We start from the raw sequence: 7,357 nt of genomic DNA, 5'->3' as shown, positions 1-7,357 counted from the left end.
TATCATGGTTTAACTCCAGCCAGCATCTGAGCCCCACACAGCCACTCACGCCCCTGGGTGCAATGGGGGAGAGAATCAGAAGCATAAAGGTGAGAAAACTCATGGGTTGAGATAAAGACAGTTTAATAGGTAAAGAAAAAGCCACACATGTAAGCAAAGCAAAACATGGAATTCATTCACTTCTTTCCATTTGCTGCCAGGGCTTCAGCCATCTCCAGAACATCAGGGTTCCATCACACGTTAACGGTGACTTGGAAGACAAGCACCATAACTCTGAATGTGCCCACATTATTCCTTCTTCCTCCACCTTTATATAACTGAGCATGATGTCATAAGGTATAGAATATCCCTTTGGTCACTTGGGGTCAGCTGTCCCAGCTGTGTCCCCTCCCAGCTCCTTGTGCATCCCCAGCTTGCTCACTGGTGGGGTGGGGTGAGGAGCAGAAAAGGCCTTGACTCTGTGTAAACCCTGCTCACCAATAATGAAAACAGCCCTCTATTATTAACACTGTTTATAGCACAAACCCAAACCACAGCCCCATACCAGCTACTAGGAAGAAAATTAACTCTATCCCAGCCAAACCAGCACAGGCAGCTTCCCCAGTGTGTCCTGTGAATACAGACACAGACCAAACCCTGTACCTTCAGGTTTTTCTCAGGAGGACTGAGGACACTGCTGCATACACACACCCTGCATACTCACACTGTTCAGTGATGTTTTCATCTGCGGGCCACTTTCTTAGTCATTTTATAGACATCGGGTTTGGAAGAAGAGCTCAACTTTCAGACACTGCCCTGAAGAGATCCTCTTTCATGATGGAACTGCTCTTAAGCAGGCTGGCTCTGTCACAGAAATGCCCATTGCCTGTCCCTGCCTGCAGTAACAGGACTTCCATGCAGCAGGAGTGTGACCAAGCTGCCAGAGCACTCAGGCCTTACTCAAAATCGAAGGGGTGAGAAAGAGAGTGTGGAAGTGAAAAGAGAACAACTCTGGAAGACCAAGTGCTCCCTGGCAGGGCTGCCATGATGGGAGTCCCTTCCCCTCTACCTCTGCAAAAAGGAATTTTACTTTCAGGTCCAGAAAGTCTTAGAAGAAGTATCTCAGAAGAAGGAAAAGTCACTGCAGGCACTGTATTTTGTTAAAACACACAGAGATCATGGCTCCTCATTTACCCAGACACTCAGTTGGAAAAGAAAAGCAGACAGTGAATTAGAAAGGTGATGACAACATCATTACAAGTAAAATACCAGCACCAACAAAATGAGAAAAAGCAGACAGGCTGGGCCTGTACAGAATTATATTATAATTGCTATGAAGAAGATGAGCAGATTATTGCTTCAGAATAGCATCTAGTTATCAGTTTCCTCAGGGTATCCTTGAGATCCTGGTTCCTCATGCTGTAGATGAGGGAGTTTATTGCTGGAGGCACCACTGAGTACAGAAATGACACAACCAAGCCCAGGGTTGGGGAGGAGATGGAGGGGGGCTTCAGGTGGGCAAACGTGCCAGTGCTGATGAAGAGGAAGACCACAGCAAGGTGAGGGAGGCATGTGGAAAAGGCTTTGTGTCGTCCCTGCTCAGAGGGGATCCTCAGCACAGCCCTGAAGATCTGCACATAGGACACCACAATGAAAACAAAACATCCAAAAAATAAACAGACACTAACCACAAGAAGTCCAACTTACCTGAGGTAGGAGTGTGAGCAGGAGAGCTTGAGGATCTGAGGGATTTCACAGAAGAACTGGTCCACAGCATTGCCTTGGCAGAGTGGTAATGAAAATGTGTTGGCCGTGTGCAGCACAGCATAGAGAAACCCAGTGCCCCAGGCAGCTGCTGCCATGTGGACACAAGCTCTCTTGCCCAGAAGGGTCCCGTAGTGCAGGGGTTTGCAGATGGCAACGTAGCGGTTGTAGGACATGATGGTTAGCAGAGAATACTCTGCTGCAGCACAGAAATAGAAGAAAAAGACCTGGGCAGCACACCCTTGGTAGGAGATGTCCCTGTTGTCCCAGAGGGAATTGGCCATGGCTTTGGGGAGAGTGGTGGAGATGGAGCCCAGGTCGAGGAGGGAGAGGTTGAGGAGGAAGAAGTACATGGGGGTGTGCAGGTGGTGGTCACAGGCGATGGCGGTGATGATGAGGCCGTTGCCCAGGAGGGCAGCCAGGTAGATGCCCAGGAAGAGCCAGAAGTGCAAGAGCTGCAGCTCCCATGTGTTTGCAAATGCCAGGAGGAGGAACTCAGTGATGGAGCTGCTGTTGGACATTTGTTCACTCTGAGCATGGGGGACTGTTGAAAGAGGAGAAGACATTAACAAGTAAAGGCATGACTCTTTGAGTCAATCCAATGGTATTTCCCAATAAATCCCCTCAAAATTACTTCTCTTTCTTTGGGGGAGCTTCATTCAACTACTTTTTATGAGGTCATATTTCTGCTGCTGAGTGAGGGCACTTTCTGTGTAGGGGGGAAAGACAACATGTCTCTAATTGCTTGCAGCCTCAACATGGGGGAGACCTGAGGCATAAAAGGGCTCCCTGTCCCCTCGTTCAGTCAGGTGAGCTGGTCTGTCCACAAGTGAGCTGCTGGCCACCACAGAGTTGCCCTGCCCTTATTACCACTTTCTCTGCTGGAAGATGATCTCACTAACAGGGTACTTGAAGAAGAAATTGGATTTCTGTGAGCTCAGAAGAGTCCAGTTTCAAAGTCCATTTCTCCAAACAACTCTGTATATCCTCATGCAGAGAGTGATTCAGAGGGGTGGCTCTCTACTGACTGGAGTTCTGCCTCACGGGAGCTGTTTCCCTCTCTCCAAGTCTCCTCCCTGTCAGTGCTCACAGTCCCCATCCCACCCACTGTGTGCTCAGCTCTGCCCTGCAGACCCCTCCTGGTATAAGGGTACAGCCCAGGGGCATCTCTGTGTGTGCAGGCTTGAATGGGAATATCAGACCAACACTGATGAGGCTGTAAAGGTGACAGTGGGTCTGTCTGAAAGCCATGAGGTCTTCGTTTTTGATACACTCAAATGTATTAATGTCTAGGTGAAAAAATGTTTGGAATTTAAATGTCTCCTCCAGAACCAAGAGAGTAATTTTCATGTCCAATTCCCTACACACACAAACAAGAGCAGGATACAGAAAGCACAATGTCCTTCCATTCCAGGTAGCCCCTGCCTTCATGTGCTTTTATAAATGCTACATCTGTCAATGTCCTAGGAGTGATCTGCAGCTGTGAGCAGCCCTGACCCACACAACACCCTCTCCACAGCAGCAGGACCCTGCCCTGCTTGGGGTCTCTCCTTTCCCCCACAGCTTCTCCCCACAGCGTCGTGGGGAGCTCCCCGGGCAGGCTGAGTGCTGACCCTGACAGGCGGCAGAGTCCCTGCCCCAGCACACAGCCCCTGGTGTGTAGGGACCGTACTCTGAAGGACAGCCCTGGGCACCCCTGGCTGCACACCCCTGCAGCCATCCCCGGGAGAAGGCAGCCACCATGGCCTGTCCCTCTGACAGTGCAGCAGGGAAGCCCTGCCCTGGATCACCTCCTCCTCCTCTAGACAGGAGGGAGATTCCTGGCGGTTGTGCCGGCTTCACCAGATCCCTCCACCAACTGCAGCTGCATTGCCCTGCACCCAGAGACTTACTGTGTCAAGGGCTGTGAAGATTTCTCCTCTAGTGAGCTCTCAGCATCCTCCCACTCCTGTCTGCCTTTCCCCTCTCTGTGCCCGGCTCCTCTGCCCTCGGTGCCTGCAGGCAGTGCCCTCAGCCCTGCTGGGTTTTGCAGAGGAGCTGCTCCTGGGCAGAGCTGTCTCTCTGCAGTGCTGCCCACTTGCCCTGTGCTCCCTCCATCCCAGGAGCCCAGCCTAGCTCTGCAGCAGAGGACCAGCCCAAGGCATTTTAATGACCCCTCAGGTGGGTTTGATACTGAGTCCCTGAACCTCAGACAGTGATAGGACGATGAAGATGCCTGTCAATAAGTCAAACTCAGATGCAAACTCAAAAGTTCCTTGGAGTGTTAACGGGTCCCAGTGAGGACCATTACTGACAAAGCCTTCCCAGGGACTGGTTAGAGCAGAAAACTCCAGGCAGTGATGACAGGGAAACAGGTTATGTCAAGGTGGAGGAAAATCTGATTAAACCTGGAAGTCTTACTTTAATACAAAGGAACAACATTGATCCCCAGTCTCTGGGAAGGGAGATCCTGTCCCTTACACATTGCTTAGGGCTCTTCCTGGGGCAGTGTGATGTGGGGATGGGCAATGCCAAGGGCAGGACTATGGTCCAACACCTCCCAGGCTCTCGGGTGGGGAAGGGGAGGCCATGAGACCCAGTGCTGAAAGGGGAAGGTGCTTCCTCATCAACATCAGTGGCAGAGACAACAGCCAGAGCCAAGGGCAGAAAGAGCTCATCTCTGCTGGGGGATTTTCAGAGTTTCCTCATCCCTCTGTCGTCCCCACCACAGGCTGTCCCACCGCGTCCCACACCTGCACCTCTTTCTCTGTAGGTTGTAGACGTCCACCAGGCTACCACACCATGCTCTCATCCGAGCATCTCCCTTCCTTTACTGATACCTTTCCATCTTCCCTGGCTGCTCCTTGAAACACAAAGTCTGGGGCTGCTCCAGTCTCCCTCTGGGTGACTTGTTACACCACAGCACTGCCCTTTGAGTGACATTTCTCTGTGTACAGTCTGGGCCTCCTAAACTGCACTTTGTGGCATTAAAACTTTCTCATGCTGTTTCTTACTACAAAAAAAGGCTCCATCATATCTGAAATCCCCCCTCAGTCACACTCAGGCTACTCCTATAATGCCTGCAGCTTCCACACCACTGGGCCAAAAACTACAGGTCCTTCAGCCACCCCACACAGCTCATGGGTACTAGGTCCCAAACCCCACCTTGGCAGACCTTCACTGAACACTCTCCAGGTCCCCTCTACTTCTCCAGAATGGGGAACCACACCCTGGGACACACCCATGTGTGTGGTGCCACACCAGTGCTGAGTGGATGGGGATGGTAACTGAGGTTGTCTGGGTGTCCCACGCTCCTCTGAATGCAGCCCCGTAGGCAGCTGCCCTTGTTCATCGTGTCCATCCTGTCCTGGCTCATAGGGCATCCCTTGTAGTGCCCAGGCCCTTCTGCTCAGAGTCGCTGCTCAGCTGGTCAGGTCCCAGCCTGTCATGATGTATGGGGCTGCTCACCCCTACTCATGCAGACCTAGCCAGTTTTGCTTGTAAAACTCCAAGTGACTTCCATTTGATCCTGTGACTGTGCTGGAGAGAGCCATTTGTGTCTGTGTCTGCTTGTGTTTGTTGCTGCCTTTCTCAAGGCATGGCGACCTGGTTCAGGAACAGCACAGCAACCAATCCCAGGTTGCTTGGTCCATCAGCACACAGACACCAATGTGGTGGAGGCAAAATGGCATTTATTCAAAGGTTACACTGCCTTATATAACCTGGGTTTACCTCGTCACTTCCGCCTGCTTACGTCAGAGATCCATATTGATTGGTTGCAGGGAGGGAGGCTCTACCTTTCCGTACAACACGATATCTTCCGGTCGCCGGACCCTAGCTTATCTTTCCGTACAACGCGATATCTTCCGGTCGCCGGACCCTACCTACCACATTTCCCCCCTCCCTATGCTTAAAGTAAATGGGCAGAAGTATAAAAGTTTAAAAATATAAAATACAAGGCACATTAGGTTAGTAGCATCTAAAGTGACTAAAAATCCCTTATTGCGTGTGATTAAGTTGATAAAGCATAGCGAACTAAAAAGTTACAATAAAAAGCTTATATAAAACATAGAACATATCGAACAAATAGAAAATAGAAGAAATTCATTAGTTGTAGAACATTCCTTTCTATATAAAAATAATCAAACTAAGATTATATACTAATGTTGTGTTCTCAAAGCAACTGTCGACGTTCTATTAACATTATGTTAACTTTTTCTAGTCGACTCTTAATAAACAGCGCAAGCCTGTTCAATATACATGGTCCAAAAATCAACACTAGCGTGAACAGTATAATTGGTCCCATTAGCGTAGAAATGAGGGTGGTTAGCCACGGCATATGGTTAAACCATGACTCAAACCATCCTTGCTGGGCTTCCCTATCCCTCTTTCTTTTTTCTAAACCTTCCCGGAGTTTGGCCATAGTATCACGAACAACACCAGTGTTGTCTGCATATATACAGCATTCTTCCCCCAAAGCAGCACATAATCCTCCTTGTTGTAAAAACAAGAGATCTAATCCTCTACGATTTTGGAGAACTACTTCCGACAATGAACTCAGCGATTGTTCTAAAGCGCTGATTGATTTCTCAATTCGAGTAAGATCCTCATCCACTGCCATTCTAAGGGAATGAAATTTTTGATTCTGCTCAACTAATGAAGTTATTCCTGTTCCTGCTCCCGCAGCTCCTATGGTCAATAGGGTAGCTATGGTCAGAGCGGTAAAAGGTTCTCGCTTTTGTACATGGTGCATGGTTGAAGAAGTCAAATGATCATAAACATATTCCTCCGGGTGATATATAATTCTCGGAATAATTAATACTTGTATACAAAATTCGGCTTTTATCTTAAGTTTCCTAATAGATATACATGGAGTAATTCCGGCCTTTGAACATATCCATTTTGTATTAGTAGCCGGGACTAACCAATCAGCTATTTCTCCGTTGTTTTTATTAAGTTGTTGTCTGTCTTGTATAATCTCAAACTTACATAGACTTCTTTTTTCAAGAGGTATTACACCAACACATGCACCTTGCCCTGACACTTGCTGCATTGTTACTCCCTGTTTGTTTTGAGAATCGCTCCACAAACACTGTATCGGGTTAGGCCCACTCACCCACTTTGGTTCAGAAGGTATACCCACTGCCTCATAAAGAGGGGGTCGTACATCATAACAAAGCCAACAATGTGTCGTCATCTTTGGATTTGTTGAATTTAATATTTGGTATGTCGAATTTAGTAATTTCCATAAAGGGGGTAGTTTAGGATCAAACGTTGTCAAAATTTCAACATCAGTAGGAGTCGCTTTTCTAACAGCAGTCGTAGTGTCATATCTTACAGGTTTAGGCGTCTGTGGATTAAGGACTAGATTTGGCCCAATAGCTTGAGGTGCCTGGGGTACAGTCTTAATGATCTGCACAAGTACTCCCATATCTTTGTAACTTCTCTGAAGAAACGGAGACCACATCTTACCTAAAAGCCATCCTGAATCACCCGGATTTAAAATTTCCAAAACCAGCTGGAAACGGTTGGATCCCCAGCTCACTCATAAAAATTCATCCTTTCTTTCTGGTGTCCATTTATTACCCGTCACTATAGTCTCACAACCCCAATATCCACAAAACCAATACCCAGG

At 48.3% G+C, this 7,357-nt stretch overlaps 1 pseudogene; it reads right to left on the bottom strand.

Moving 5' to 3' along the window:
• Positions 1-1,310: 1,310 nt before the first annotated feature.
• Positions 1,311-2,279, bottom strand: LOC141917276 (olfactory receptor 14A16-like; annotated as a pseudogene).
• Between the last annotated feature and the right edge of the window lie 5,078 nt (positions 2,280-7,357).

This window comes from Strix aluco, chromosome 36 (genome assembly GCF_031877795.1).
Source record: "Strix aluco isolate bStrAlu1 chromosome 36, bStrAlu1.hap1, whole genome shotgun sequence".
Classification (NCBI taxonomy): Eukaryota; Metazoa; Chordata; class Aves; order Strigiformes; family Strigidae; genus Strix; species Strix aluco.
The sequence above is the reverse complement of the archived record's forward strand: the minus strand, read 5'-3'. Positions and strand labels throughout refer to the sequence as shown.